We start from the raw sequence: 16,213 nt of genomic DNA on the forward strand, positions 1-16,213 counted from the left end.
AAAATGTGGAGAATCATGGGGAAAACTGCAGAATAGAGGGGAACCAAAGGGAGCAGGGGGAATGGATTGGAAAAAGGTGGAGAACTGTGGGGAACACTGCAGAACAGAGGGGAACCAAAAGGAGCAGAGGGAACGGATTGGAAAAAGTGGGGAACCGTGGGGAACACTGCGGGACAGAGGGGAACCTAAGGGAACAGGGGGAACAGATTGGAAAAAGTGGGGCCCATGGTGAACACTGCATGCCAGAGGGGAATCAAAGGGAGCAGGGGAAACCGATTGGAAAAAGTGGGGAACTGTGGGGAACACTGCAGAACAAAGGGGAACCAAAGGTAGCAGGGGGAACGGATTGGAAAAAGTGGGGAACCATGGGGGACACTGCAGGGCAGAGGGGAACCAAAGGCAGCATGGGGACAGATTAGAAAAAATTTGGAGAACCGTGGGGAAAACTGCAGAACAGAGAGGAACCAAAGGGAGCAGGAGGAACAGCTCGGAAAAGTGGGGACCCGTGGGGAACAGTGCAGAATAGAGGGGAACCAAAGGGAGCAGGGGGAATGGATTGGAAAAAGTGGGGAAGCGTCGGGAACACTGCAGAACAGAGGAGAACCAAAGGGAGCAGGGGGAACAGATCGGAAAAGTGCGGACCCGTGGGGAACAATGCAGAACAGAGAGGAACCAAAGGGAGAAGGGGGAACAGATTGGAAAAAGTGGGGAATCGTGGGGAGTTCTGCAGAACAGTGGGGACCCAAAGGGAGCAGGGGGAAAGGATTCGAAAAAGTGGACGGTGGGAAACTCTGCAGAAAAGAGGTGGACCAAAGGAAGCAGGGGGAACGGATTGGAAAAAAAGGGGAACCGTGTGGAAAAATGTAGAACAGAGGCGAACCAGAGGGAGCAGGGGGAATGGATTGGAAAAGGTAGAGAACTCTGGGGAACACTGCAGAACAGAGGGGAAGCAAAGGGAGCAGGGGGTACAGGTTGGAAAAAATGTGGAGAACCGTGAGGAACACTGCAGAACAGTGAGGAACCAAAGGGAGCAGGGAGAACAGATTGGAAAAAGTTGGGAACCGTGTGTAAAAATGCAGAACAGTGGGTAACCAAAGGGAGCAGGAAGAACAGATTGGAAAAAGTAGGTAACCGTGAGGAACACTGCAGAACAGAGGGGCACCAAAGGGAGCAGGGGGTACTGTTTGGAAAAGTGGGTAACCGTGGGGAAAAATGCAGAACAGAGGGGAACCAAAGGGAGCAGGGGGAACAGATTCGAAAAAGTGGGGATTCGTGTAGAGATCTGCAGGACAGATGTGAACCAAAGGAAGCAGGGGGAACGGATTGGAAAAAGTGGGGGACAGTGTGGAAAAATGCAGAACAGAGGGCAACCAGAGTTAGCAGGGGAAACAGATTCGAAAAAGTGGGGAACTGTGGGGAAAACTGCAGAACAGAGGGCAAAAAAACGGAACGGGGGAATGGATTGCAAAAAGTTGGGAACCGTGGAGGACAATGCAGAACAGGGGAAACCAAAGGGAGGCAGGGCAAACAGTTTGTAAAAAAGTGGGGAACCGTGGGGAATGCTGCAGAACAGTATGAAACCAAAGCGAGCCGGGGGAATGGTTTGGAATATGTGGGGAACCGTGGGGAAAACTGCAGAACAGAGTGGAGACAAAGGAGCAGGGGGAACAGATTGTAAAAAGTGGGGAACCGTGGGGAACACTGCAGAACAGAGGGGAAACAAACGGAGCAGGGGGAACGGATTGCAAAAAGTTGATAACTGTGGAGAACACGGCAGGACAGAGGGGAACCAAAGGGAACAAGGGGAACAGGTTGGAAAAAGTGGGATTCCATGGGTAGCACTGCAAGGCAGAGGGGAACCATAGGGAGCAGGGGGTACAGGATGGAAAAAAATGTGGAGAATTATGGGGAACACTGCAGAATAGAGGGGAACCAAAGGGAGCAGGGGGAATGGATTGGAAAAAGTGGGGAAGCGTCGGGAACACTGCAGAACAGAGGAGAACCAAAGGGAGCAGGGGGAACAGATTGCAAAAAGTGGGGAACCGATTGGAAAAAGTAGGGAACCGTGGGGAAAAATGCCGAAAGGTGGGGAACTAAAGGGAGCAGGGGGAACGAATTGGAAAAGGTGGAGAACTGTGGGGAACACAGCAGAACAGAGGGGAACCAAAGGGAGCAGAGGGAACGGATTGGAAAAAGTGGAGAACCGTGGGGAACACTGCATGACAGAGGGGAACCAAAGGGAGCAGGAGGTACAGGTTGGAAATAGTGGGGAACCGCGGAGAAGACTGCAGCACAGAGGGGAACAAAAGTGAGCAGGGGAAACGGATTGCAAAAAGTGGGGTCCATGGCGAACACTGCATGACAGAGGGTAATCAAAGGGAGCAGGGGGTACCGATTGGAAAAAGTGGGGAACTGAGGGGAACACTGCAGAACAGAGGGGAAGCAAAGGGAGCATGGGGAACGGATTGCAAAAAGTGGGGCCCATGGGGCACACAAGAGGACAGAGCGGAATCAAAGGGAGCAGGGGGAACTAATTGGAAAAAGTTGGGAATCGTGCAAAACACTGCGGGACAGAGGGGAACCTAAGGGAACAGGGGGAACAGATTGGAAAAAGTGGGGAACCATGGGGAATACTGCAGGGCAGAGAGGAACCATAGGGAGCAGGGGCTACAGGTTGGAAAAACTGTGGAGAACCGTGAGGAAAACTGCAGAACAGTGAGGAACCAAAGGGAGCAGGGGGAACAGATTGGAAAAAGTGGGGAACCGTGTGGAAAAATGCAGAACAGTGGAGAAACAAACAGAGCAGGGGGAATGGATTGCAAAAAGTTGGGAAGCGTGGAGGACACTGCAGAACAGAGGGGAACCAAAAGGAGCAGGGCGAACAGATAGTAAAATAGTGGGGAACCGTGGGGAACGCTGCAGAACAGTATGAAACCAAAGCGAGCCTGGGGAATGGTTTGGAAAAAGTGGGGAACAGTGGGTAAAACTGCAGAACAGAGTGGAGCCAAAGGAGCAGGGGGAACAGATTGGAAAAAGTGGGGAACTGTGGGGAACACTGCAGAACAGAGGGGAACCAAAGGGAGCAGAGGGAACGGATTGGAAAAAGTGGAGAACCGTGGGGAACACTGCATGACAGAGGGGAACCAAAGGGAGCAGGAGGTACAGGTTGGAAATAGTGGGGAACCGCGGAGAAGACTGCAGCACAGAGGGGAACAAAAGTGAGCAGGGGAAACGGATTGCAAAAAGTGGGGTCCATGGCGAACACTGCATGACAGAGGGTAATCAAAGGGAGCAGGGGGTACCGATTGGAAAAAGTGGGGAACTGAGGGGAACACTGCAGAACAGAGGGGAAGCAAAGGGAGCATGGGGAACGGATTGCAAAAAGTGGGGCCCATGGGGCACACTGGAGGACAGAGCGGAATCAAAGGGAGCAGGGGGAACTAATTGGAAAAAGTTGGGAATCGTGCACAACACTGCGGGACAGAGGGGAACCTAAGGGAACAGGGGGAACTGATTGGAAAAAGTGGGGAACCATGGGGAATACTGCAGGGCAGAGAGGAACCATAGGGAGCAGGTGCTACAGGTTGGAAAAACTGTGGAGAACCGTGAGGAAAACTGCAGAACAGTGAGGAACCAAAGGGAGCAGGGGGAACAGATTGGAAAAAGTGGGGAACCGTGTGGAAAAATGCAGAACAGTGGAGAAACAAACAGAGCAGGGGGAATGGATTGCAAAAAGTTGGGAAGCGTGGAGGACACTGCAGAACAGAGGGGAACCAAAAAGAGCAGGGCGAACAGATAGTAAAATAGTGGGGAACCGTGGGGAACGCTGCAGAACAGTATGAAACCAAAGCGAGCCTGGGGAATGGTTTGGAAAAAGTGGGGAACAGTGGGGAAAACTGCAGAACAGAGTGGAACCAAAGGAGCAGGGGGAACAGATTGGAAAAAGTGGGGAACTGTGGGGAACACTGCAGAACAGAGCAGAACCAAAGGGAGCAGGGGGAACAGATTGGAAAAAGTGGGGAACCGTGGGGAACACTGCATGACAGAGGGGAACCAAAGGGAGAAGGGGGAACAGATTGGAAAAAGTGGGGAATGGTGGGGAGTTCTGCAGAACAGTGGGGACCCAAAGGGAGCAGGGGGAAAGGATTCGAAAAAGTGGGGAACAGTGTGAAAAAATGCAGATCAGAGGGGAACCAGAGGTAGCAGGGGTAACAGATTGGAAAAAGTGGGGAACCGTGGGGAACACTGCAGAACAGAGGGGCAACAAAGGGAGCAGTGGGAATGCATTGGAAAAAGTGGGGTACCGTGTGCAAAAATGCAGAACAGTGGGGAACCAAAGGGAGCAGGAGGAACAGATTGGAAAAAGTTGAGAACAGTGGGCAACACTGCAGAACAGAGGGGAATCAAAGGGAACAAGGGGAACAGGTTGGAAAAAGTGGGATCCCATGGGTAGCACTGCAAGGCAGAGGGGAACCATAGGGAGCAGGGGGTACAGGATGGAAAAAAATGTGGAGAATCATGGGGAAAACTGCAGAATAGAGGGGAACCAAAGGGAGCAGGGGGAATGGATTGGAAAAAGGTGGAGAACTGTGGGGAACACTGCAGAACAGAGGGGAACCAAAAGGAGCAGAGGGAACGGATTGGAAAAAGTGGGGAACCGTGGGGAACACTGCGGGACAGAGGGGAACCTAAGGGAACAGGGGGAACAGATTGGAAAAAGTGGGGCCCATGGTGAACACTGCATGCCAGAGGGGAATCAAAGGGAGCAGGGGAAACCGATTGGAAAAAGTGGGGAACTGTGGGGAACACTGCAGAACAAAGGGGAACCAAAGGTAGCAGGGGGAACGGATTGGAAAAAGTGGGGAACCATGGGGGACACTGCAGGGCAGAGGGGAACCAAAGGCAGCATGGGGACAGATTAGAAAAAATTTGGAGAACCGTGGGGAAAACTGCAGAACAGAGAGGAACCAAAGGGAGCAGGAGGAACAGCTCGGAAAAGTGGGGACCCGTGGGGAACAGTGCAGAATAGAGGGGAACCAAAGGGAGCAGGGGGAATGGATTGGAAAAAGTGGGGAAGCGTCGGGAACACTGCAGAACAGAGGAGAACCAAAGGGAGCAGGGGGAACAGATCGGAAAAGTGCGGACCCGTGGGGAACAATGCAGAACAGAGAGGAACCAAAGGGAGAAGGGGGAACAGATTGGAAAAAGTGGGGAATCGTGGGGAGTTCTGCAGAACAGTGGGGACCCAAAGGGAGCAGGGGGAAAGGATTCGAAAAAGTGGACGGTGGGAAACTCTGCAGAAAAGAGGTGGACCAAAGGAAGCAGGGGGAACGGATTGGAAAAAAAGGGGAACCGTGTGGAAAAATGTAGAACAGAGGCGAACCAGAGGGAGCAGGGGGAATGGATTGGAAAAGGTAGAGAACTCTGGGGAACACTGCAGAACAGAGGGGAAGCAAAGGGAGCAGGGGGTACAGGTTGGAAAAAATGTGGAGAACCGTGAGGAACACTGCAGAACAGTGAGGAACCAAAGGGAGCAGGGAGAACAGATTGGAAAAAGTTGGGAACCGTGTGTAAAAATGCAGAACAGTGGGTAACCAAAGGGAGCAGGAAGAACAGATTGGAAAAAGTAGGTAACCGTGAGGAACACTGCAGAACAGAGGGGCACCAAAGGGAGCAGGGGGTACTGTTTGGAAAAGTGGGTAACCGTGGGGAAAAATGCAGAACAGAGGGGAACCAAAGGGAGCAGGGGGAACAGATTCGAAAAAGTGGGGATTCGTGTAGAGATCTGCAGGACAGATGTGAACCAAAGGAAGCAGGGGGAACGGATTGGAAAAAGTGGGGGACAGTGTGGAAAAATGCAGAACAGAGGGCAACCAGAGTTAGCAGGGGAAACAGATTCGAAAAAGTGGGGAACTGTGGGGAAAACTGCAGAACAGAGGGCAAAAAAACGGAACGGGGGAATGGATTGCAAAAAGTTGGGAACCGTGGAGGACAATGCAGAACAGGGGAAACCAAAGGGAGGCAGGGCAAACAGTTTGTAAAAAAGTGGGGAACCGTGGGGAATGCTGCAGAACAGTATGAAACCAAAGCGAGCCGGGGGAATGGTTTGGAATATGTGGGGAACCGTGGGGAAAACTGCAGAACAGAGTGGAGACAAAGGAGCAGGGGGAACAGATTGTAAAAAGTGGGGAACCGTGGGGAACACTGCAGAACAGAGGGGAAACAAACGGAGCAGGGGGAACGGATTGCAAAAAGTTGATAACTGTGGAGAACACGGCAGGACAGAGGGGAACCAAAGGGAACAAGGGGAACAGGTTGGAAAAAGTGGGATTCCATGGGTAGCACTGCAAGGCAGAGGGGAACCATAGGGAGCAGGGGGTACAGGATGGAAAAAAATGTGGAGAATTATGGGGAACACTGCAGAATAGAGGGGAACCAAAGGGAGCAGGGGGAATGGATTGGAAAAAGTGGGGAAGCGTCGGGAACACTGCAGAACAGAGGAGAACCAAAGGGAGCAGGGGGAACAGATTGCAAAAAGTGGGGAACCGATTGGAAAAAGTAGGGAACCGTGGGGAAAAATGCCGAAAGGTGGGGAACTAAAGGGAGCAGGGGGAACGAATTGGAAAAGGTGGAGAACTGTGGGGAACACAGCAGAACAGAGGGGAACCAAAGGGAGCAGAGGGAACGGATTGGAAAAAGTGGAGAACCGTGGGGAACACTGCATGACAGAGGGGAACCAAAGGGAGCAGGAGGTACAGGTTGGAAATAGTGGGGAACCGCGGAGAAGACTGCAGCACAGAGGGGAACAAAAGTGAGCAGGGGAAACGGATTGCAAAAAGTGGGGTCCATGGCGAACACTGCATGACAGAGGGTAATCAAAGGGAGCAGGGGGTACCGATTGGAAAAAGTGGGGAACTGAGGGGAACACTGCAGAACAGAGGGGAAGCAAAGGGAGCATGGGGAACGGATTGCAAAAAGTGGGGCCCATGGGGCACACAAGAGGACAGAGCGGAATCAAAGGGAGCAGGGGGAACTAATTGGAAAAAGTTGGGAATCGTGCAAAACACTGCGGGACAGAGGGGAACCTAAGGGAACAGGGGGAACAGATTGGAAAAAGTGGGGAACCATGGGGAATACTGCAGGGCAGAGAGGAACCATAGGGAGCAGGGGCTACAGGTTGGAAAAACTGTGGAGAACCGTGAGGAAAACTGCAGAACAGTGAGGAACCAAAGGGAGCAGGGGGAACTGATTGGAAAAAGTGGGGAACTGTGGGGAACACTGCAGAACAGAGGGCAAACAAACGGAGCAGGGGGAATGGATTGCAAAAAGTTGGTAACCGTGGAGGACAATGCAGAACAGAGGGGAAACAAACAGAGCAGGGGGAATGGATTGCAAAAAGTAGGTAAGCGTGGAGGACACTGCAGAACAGAGGGGAACCAAAGGGAGCAGGGCGAACAGATTGTAAAAAAGTGGGGAACCGTGGGGAACGCTGCAGAACAGTATGAAACCAAAGCTAGCTGGGGGAATGGTTTGGAAAATGTGGGGAACCTTGGGGAAACCTGCAGAACAGAGTGGAGCCAAAGGAGCAGGGGCAACAGATTGGAAAAAGTGGGGAACCGTGGGGAACACCGCCGAACAGAGGGGAAACAAACGGAGCAGGGGGAACGGATTGCAAAAAGTTGATAACTGTGGAGAACACGGCAGGACAGAGGGGAACCAAAGGGAACAAGGGGAACAGGTTGGAAAAAGTGGGGACCCATGGGTTGCACTGCAAGGCAGAGGGGAACCATAGGGAGCAGGGGGTAGAGGATGGAAAAAAATGTGGAGAATCGTGGGGAACACTGCAGAATAGAGGGGAACCAAAGGGAGCAGGGGGAATGGATAGGAATAAGTGGGGAAGCGTCGGGAACACTGCAGAACAGAAGAGAACCAAAGGGAGCAGGGGGAACAGATTGCAAAAAGTGGGGAACCGATTGGAAAAAGTAGGGAACCGTGTGGAAAAATACAGAAAGGTGGGGAACCAAAGGGAGCAGGGGGAACGAATTGGAAAAGGTGGAGAACTGTGGGGAACACAGCAGAACAGAGGGGAACCAAGAGGGGAACCAAATGGAGCAGAGGGAACGGATTGGAAAAAGTGGGGAACCGTGGGGAACACTGCATGACAGAGGGGAACCAAAGGGAGCAGGGGGAACGGATTGGAAAAAAATTGGAGAACCGTGGGAAAACTGCAGAACAGAGCGGAACCAAAGGGAGCAGGGGGAACAGATCGGAAAAGTGCGGACCCGTGAGGAACAATGCAGAACAGAGAGGAACCAAAGGGAGAAGGGGGAACAGATTGGAAAAAGTGGGGAATCGTGGGGAGTTCTGCAGAACAGTGGGGACCCAAAGGGAGATGGGGGAAAGGATTCAAAAAAGTGGGGAACAGTGTGGAAAAATGCAGATCAGAGGGGAACCAGAGGTAGCAGGGGAAACAGATTGGAAAAAGTGGGGAACCGTGGGGAACACTGCAGAACAGAGGGGCAACAAAGGGAGCAGTGGGAATGCATTGGAAAAAGTGGGGTACCGTGTGCAAAAATGCAGAACAGTGGGGAACGAAAGGGAGCAGGAGGAACAGATTGGAAAAAGTTGAGAACAGTGGGTAACACTGCAGAACAGAGGGGAATCAAAGGGTGCAGGGGGAACAGATTGGAAAAAGTGGGGAACCGTGAGGAACACTGAAGAACAGAGGTGAACCAAAGGGAGCAGGGGGATCGGATTGGAAAAAGTGGGGAACAGTGTGGAAAAATGCAGAACAGAGGGGAACCAGAGGTAGCAGGGGAAACAGATTGGAAAAAGTGGGGAACCATGGGGAACACTGCAGAACAGAGGGGCACCAAAGGGAGCAGTGGGAATGAATTGGAAAAAGTGGGGAACCGTGGGGAACACTGCACGACAGAGGGGAACCAAAGGAAGTAGGGGGAACGGATTGTAAAAAGTTGCGCCGATGGGGAACACTGAAGGAAAGAGGGGAATGAAAGGGAGCAGGGGGAACTGATTGGAAACAGTGGGGAACTGTGGGGAACACTGCAGAACAGAGGGCAAACAAATGAAACAGGGGGAATCGATTGCAAAGAGTTGGGAACCGTGGAGGACAATGCAGAACAGGGGAAACCAAAGGGAGCAGGGCAAACAGTTTGTAAAAAAGTGGGGAACCGTGGGGAATGCTGCAGAACAGTATGAAACCAAAGAGAGCCGGGGGAATAGTTTGGAAAATGTGGGGAACCGTGGGGAAAACTGCAGAACAGAGTGGAGACAAAGGAGCAGGGGGAACAGTTTGGAAAAAGTGGGGAACCATGGGGAACACTGCAGAACAGAGGGGAACCAAACGGAGCAAGGGCAACGGTTTGCAAAAAGTTGGGAACCGTGGAGAACATGGAAGGACAGAGGGGAACCAAAGGGAACAAGGGGAACAGGTTCGAAAAAGTGGTGTCCCATGGGTAACACTGCAACGCAGAGGTGAACCATAGGAAGCAGGGGGTATAGTATGTAAAAAAATGTGGAGAATCATGGGGAGCACTGTAGAATAGAGGGGAACCAAAGGGAGCAGGGGGAACGGATTGGAAAAAGTGGGGAAGCGTCGGGAACACTGCAGAACAGAGGAGAACCAAAGGGAGCAGGGGGAACAGATTGGAAAAAGTGGGGAACCGATTGGAAATAGTAGGGAACCGTGTGGAAAAATACAGAAATGTGGGGAACCAAAGGGAGCAGGGGGTACGAATTGGAAAAGGTGGGGAACCGTGGGGCACACTGCATGACAGAGGGGAACCAAAGTGATCAGGGGGAACAGATAGGAAAAAATTGGGGAACTGTGAAAACACTACATGACAGAGGGGAACCAAAGGGAACAGGAGGTACAGGTTGGAAAAAGTGGGGAACCGTGGAGGACACTGTAGGACAGAGGGGAACCAAAGGGAGCAGGGCGAACAGATTGTAAAAAAGTGGGGAACCGTGGGGAACACTGCAGAACAGTATGAAAACAAAGCGAGCCGGGGGAACAGTTTGGAAAATGTGGGGAACCGTGGAGATCACTGCAGAACAGAGGGAAACCAAAGGGAACAGGGCTACGGATTGGAAAAAGTGGGGAACCGTGGGGAACACTGAACAATAGAGGGGAACCAAAGGGAGGAGGGGAAATGGATTGGAAAAAGCGGGGAACCGTGGGAAACACTGCAGAACCAAAGGGAGCAGGTGGAACAGTTTGGAAAAAATGTGGAAAACCATGGGGAAAACTGCAGAACAGAGTGGAGCAAAAGGAGCAGGGGGAACAGATTGGAAAAAGTGGGGTCCCATGGGGAACACTGCAAGGCAGAGGGGAACAATAGGGAGCAGGGGGTACAGGATGGAAAAAAAGTGAGAAACGTAGGGAACAATGCAGAATAGAGGGGAACCAAAGGGAACAGGGGGAACGGATTGTAAAAAGTTGGGCAGATGGGGAACACTGTAGGACAGAGGGGAATCAAAGGGAGCAGGGGGAACTGATTGGAAAAAGTGGGGAACTGTGGGGAACACTGCACGACAGAGGGGAACCAAATGAAGCAGGGGGAACGGATTGTAAAAAGTTTGGCCGATGGGGAACACTGTAGGACAGAGGGGAATCAAAGGGAGCAGGGGGAACTGATTGGAAAAAGTGGGGAACTGTGGGGAACACTGCAGAACAGAGGGCAAACAAACGGAGCAGGGGGAATGGATTGCAAAAAGTTGGTAACCGTGGAGGACAATGCAGAAGAGAGGGGAAACAAACAGAGCAGGGGGAATGGATTGCAAAAAGTAGGTAAGCGTGGAGGACACTGCAGAACAGAGGGGAACCAAAGGGAGCAGGGCGAACAGATTGTAAAAAAGTGGGGAACCGTGGGGAACGATGCAGAACAGAGTGGAGCCAAAGGAGCAGGGGGAACAGATTGGAAAAAGTGGGGAACCGTGGGGAACACTGCCGAACAGAGGGGAAACAAACGGAGCAGGGGGAACGGATTGCAAAAAGTTGATAACTGTGGAGAACACGGCAGGACAGAGGGGAACCAAAGGGAACAAGGGGAACAGGTTGGAAAAAGTGGGGTCCCATGGGTTGCACTGCAAGGCAGAGGGGAACCATAGTGAGCAGGGGGTACAGGATGGAAAAAAATGTGGGGAATCGTGGGGAACACTGTAGAATAGAGGGGAACCAAAGGGAGCAGGGGGAATGGATAGGAATAAGTGGGGAAGCGTCGGGAACACTGCAGAACAGAAGAGAACCAAAGGGAGCAGGGGGAACAGATTGCAAAAAGTGGGGAACCGATTGGAAAAAGTAGGGAACCGTGTGGAAAAATGCAGAAAGGTGGGGAACCAAATGGAGCAGGGGGAACGAATTGGAAAAGGTGGAGAACTGTGGGGAACACAGCAGAACAGAGGGGAACCAAAGGGAGCAGAGGGAACGGATTGGAAAAAGTGGGGAACCGTGGGGAACACTGCATGACAGAGGGGAACCAAAGGGAGAAGGGGGAACAGATTGGAAAAAGTGGGGAATGGTGGGGAGTTCTGCAGAACAGTGGGGACCCAAAGGGAGCAGGGGGAAAGGATTCGAAAAAGTGGGGAACAGTGTGAAAAAATGCAGATCAGAGGGGAACCAGAGGTAGCAGGGGTAACAGATTGGAAAAAGTGGGGAACCGTGGGGAACACTGCAGAACAGAGGGGCAACAAAGGGAGCAGTGGGAATGCATTGGAAAAAGTGGGGTACCGTGTGCAAAAATGCAGAACAGTGGGGAACCAAAGGGAGCAGGAGGAACAGATTGGAAAAAGTTGAGAACAGTGGGCAACACTGCAGAACAGAGGGGAATCAAAGGGAACAAGGGGAACAGGTTGGAAAAAGTGGGATCCCATGGGTAGCACTGCAAGGCAGAGGGGAACCATAGGGAGCAGGGGGTACAGGATGGAAAAAAATGTGGAGAATCATGGGGAAAACTGCAGAATAGAGGGGAACCAAAGGGAGCAGGGGGAATGGATTGGAAAAAGGTGGAGAACTGTGGGGAACACTGCAGAACAGAGGGGAACCAAAAGGAGCAGAGGGAACGGATTGGAAAAAGTGGGGAACCGTGGGGAACACTGCGGGACAGAGGGGAACCTAAGGGAACAGGGGGAACAGATTGGAAAAAGTGGGGCCCATGGTGAACACTGCATGCCAGAGGGGAATCAAAGGGAGCAGGGGAAACCGATTGGAAAAAGTGGGGAACTGTGGGGAACACTGCAGAACAAAGGGGAACCAAAGGTAGCAGGGGGAACGGATTGGAAAAAGTGGGGAACCATGGGGGACACTGCAGGGCAGAGGGGAACCAAAGGCAGCATGGGGACAGATTAGAAAAAATTTGGAGAACCGTGGGGAAAATTGCAGAACAGAGAGGAACCAAAGGGAGCAGGAGGAACAGCTCGGAAAAGTGGGGACCCGTGGGGAACAGTGCAGAATAGAGGGGAACCAAAGGGAGCAGGGGGAATGGATTGGAAAAAGTGGGGAAGCGTCGGGAACACTGCAGAACAGAGGAGAACCAAAGGGAGCAGGGGGAACAGATCGGAAAAGTGCGGACCCGTGGGGAACAATGCAGAACAGAGAGGAACCAAAGGGAGAAGGGGGAACAGATTGGAAAAAGTGGGGAATCGTGGGGAGTTCTGCAGAACAGTGGGGACCCAAGGGAGCAGGGGGAAAGGATTTGAAAAAGTGGACGGTGGGGAACTCTGCAGAAAAGAGGTGGACCAAAGGAAGCAGGGGGAACGGATTGGAAAAAAAGGGGAACCGTGTGGAAAAATGTAGAACAGAGGCGAACCAGAGGGAGCAGGGGGAATGGATTGGAAAAGGTAGAGAACTCTGGGGAACACTGCAGAACAGAGGGGAAGCAAAGGGAGCAGGGGGTACAGGTTGGAAAAAATGTGGAGAACCGTGAGGAACACTGGAGAACAGTGAGGAACCAAAGGGAGCAGGGAGAATAGATTGGAAAAAGTGGGGAACTGTGGGGAACACTGCAGAACAAAGGGGAACCAAAGGTAGCAGGGGGAACGGATTGGAAAAAGTGGGGAACCATGGGGGACACTGCAGGGCAGAGGGGAACCAAAGGCAGCATGGGGACAGATTAGAAAAAATTTGGAGAACCGTGGGGAAAACTGCAGAACAGAGAGGAACCAAAGGGAGCAGGAGGAACAGCTCGGAAAAGTGGGGACCCGTGGGGAACATTGCAGAATAGAGGGGAACCAAAGGGAGCAGGGGGAATGGATTGGAAAAAGTGGGGAACCGTGGGGAACACTGCAGAACAGTATGAAAACAAAGCGAGCCGGGGGAACAGTTTGGAAAATGTGGGGAACCGTGGAGATCACTGCAGAACAGAGGGAAACCAAAGGGAACAGGGCTACGGATTGGAAAAAGTGGGGAACCGTGGGGAACACTGAACAATAGAGGGGAACCAAAGGGAGGAGGGGAAATGGATTGGAAAAAGCGGGGAACCGTGGGAAACACTGCAGAACCAAAGGGAGCAGGTGGAACAGTTTGGAAAAAATGTGGAAAACCATGGGGAAAACTGCAGAACAGAGTGGAGCAAAAGGAGCAGGGGGAACAGATTGGAAAAAGTGGGGTCCCATGGGGAACACTGCAAGGCAGAGGGGAACAATAGGGAGCAGGGGGTACAGGATGGAAAAAAAGTGAGAAACGTAGGGAACAATGCAGAATAGAGGGGAACCAAAGGGAACAGGGGGAACGGATTGTAAAAAGTTGGGCCGATGGGGAACACTGTAGGACAGAGGGGAATCAAAGGGAGCAGGGGGAACTGATTGGAAAAAGTGGGGAACTGTGGTGAACACTGTAGAACAGAGGGCAAACAAACGGAGCAGGGGGAATGGATTTCAAAAAGTTGGTAACCGTGGAGGACAATGCAGGACAGAGGGGAAAGAAACAGAGCAGGGGGAATGGATTGCAAAAAGTTGGTAAGCGTGGAGGACACTGCAGAACAGAGGGGAACCAAAGGGAGCAGGGCGAACAGATTGTAAAAAAGTGGGGAACCGTGGGGAACGCTGCAGAACAGTGTGAAAAGAAAGCGAGCCGGGGGAATGGTTTGGAAAATGTGGGGAATCGTGGGGAGTTCTGCAGAACAGAGGTGAACCAAAGGGAGCAGGGGGAACTGATTGGAAAAAGTGGGGAACTGTGGGGAACACTGCACGACAGAGGGGAACCAAATGAAGCAGGGGGAACGGATTGTAAAAAGTTTGGCCGATGGGGAACACTGTAGGACAGAGGGGAATCAAAGGGAGCAGGGGGAACTGATTGGAAAAAGTGGGGAACTGTGGGGAACACTGCAGAACAGAGGGCAAACAAACGGAGCAGGGGGAATGGATTGCAAAAAGTTGGTAACCGTGGAGGACAATGCAGAACAGAGGGGAAACAAACAGAGCAGGGGGAATGGATTGCAAAAAGTAGGTAAGCGTGGAGGACACTGCAGAACAGAGGGGAACCAAAGGGAGCAGGGCGAACAGATTGTAAAAAAGTGGGGAACCGTGGGGAACGATGCAGAACAGAGTGGAGCCAAAGGAGCAGGGGGAACAGATTGGAAAAAGTGGGGAACCGTGGGGAACACTGCCGAACAGAGGGGAAACAAACGGAGCAGGGGGAACGGATTGCAAAAAGTTGATAACTGTGGAGAACACGGCAGGACAGAGGGGAACCAAAGGGAACAAGGGGAACAGGTTGGAAAAAGTGGGGTCCCATGGGTTGCACTGCAAGGCAGAGGGGAACCATAGTGAGCAGGGGGTACAGGATGGAAAAAAATGTGGAGAATCGTGGGGAACACTGCAGAATAGAGGGGAACCAAAGGGAGCAGGGGGAATGGATAGGAATAAGTGGGGAAGCGTCGGGAACACTGCAGAACAGAAGAGAACCAAAGGGAGCAGGGGGAACAGATTGCAAAAAGTGGGGAACCGATTGGAAAAAGTAGGGAACCGTGTGGAAAAATGCAGAAAGGTGGGGAACCAAATGGAGCAGGGGGAACGAATTGGAAAAGGTGGAGAACTGTGGGGAACACAGCAGAACAGAGGGGAACCAAAGGGAGCAGAGGGAACGGATTGGAAAAAGTGGGGAACCGTGGGGAACACTGCATGACAGAGGGGAACCAAAGGGAGAAGGGGGAACAGATTGGAAAAAGTGGGGAATGGTGGGGAGTTCTGCAGAACAGTGGGGACCCAAAGGGAGCAGGGGGAAAGGATTCGAAAAAGTGGGGAACAGTGTGGAAAAATGCAGATCAGAGGGGAACCAGAGGTAGCAGGGGTAACAGATTGGAAAAAGTGGGGAACCGTGGGGAACACTGCGGAACAGAGGGGCAACAAAGGGAGCAGTGGGAATGCATTGGAAAAAGTGGGGTACCGTGTGCAAAAATGCAGAACAGTGGGGAACCAAAGGGAGCAGGAGGAACAGATTGGAAAAAGTTGAGAACAGTGGGCAACACTGCAGAACAGAGGGGAATCAAAGGGAACAAGGGGAACAGGTTGGAAAAAGTGGGATCCCATGGGTAGCACTGCAAGGCAGAGGGGAACCATAGGGAGCAGGGGGTACAGGATGGAAAAAAATGTGGAGAATCATGGGGAAAACTGCAGAATAGAGGGGAACCAAAGGGAGCAGGGGGAATGGATTGGAAAAAGGTGGAGAACTGTGGGGAACACTGCAGAACAGAGGGGAACCAAAGGGAGCAGAGGGAACGGATTGGAAAAAGTGGGGAACCGTGGGGAACACTGCGGGACAGAGGGGAACCTAAGGGAACAGGGGGAACAGATTGGAAAAAGTGGGGCCCATGGTGAACACTGCATGCCAGAGGGGAATCAAAGGGAGCAGGGGAAACCGATTGGAAAAAGTGGGGAACTGTGGGGAACACTGCAGAACAAAGGGGAACCAAAGGTAGCAGGGGGAACGGATTGGAAAAAGTGGGGAACCATGGGGGACACTGCAGGGCAGAGGGGAACCAAAGGCAGCATGGGGACAGATTAGAAAAAATTTGGAGAACCGTGGGGAAAACTGCAGAACAGAGAGGAACCAAAGGGAGCAGGAGGAACAGCTCGGAAAAGTGGGGACCCGTGGGGAACAGTGCAGAATAGAGGGGAACCAAAGGGAGCAGGGGGAATGGATTGGAAAAAGTGGGGAAGCGTCGGGAACACTGCAGAACAGAGGAGAACCAAAGGG

At 52.2% G+C, this 16,213-nt stretch overlaps 1 long non-coding RNA gene across 2 annotated transcripts in view; it reads right to left on the reverse strand.

The window, feature by feature from the left end:
- LOC138750517 (uncharacterized) overlaps nucleotides 1-16,213 on the reverse strand; it is a 909,150-nt gene that overhangs the window by 442,386 nt on the left and 450,551 nt on the right. The window lies entirely within an intron of this gene.

This window comes from Narcine bancroftii, unplaced genomic scaffold, assembly GCF_036971445.1.
Source record: "Narcine bancroftii isolate sNarBan1 unplaced genomic scaffold, sNarBan1.hap1 Scaffold_162, whole genome shotgun sequence".
Classification (NCBI taxonomy): domain Eukaryota; kingdom Metazoa; phylum Chordata; class Chondrichthyes; order Torpediniformes; family Narcinidae; genus Narcine; species Narcine bancroftii.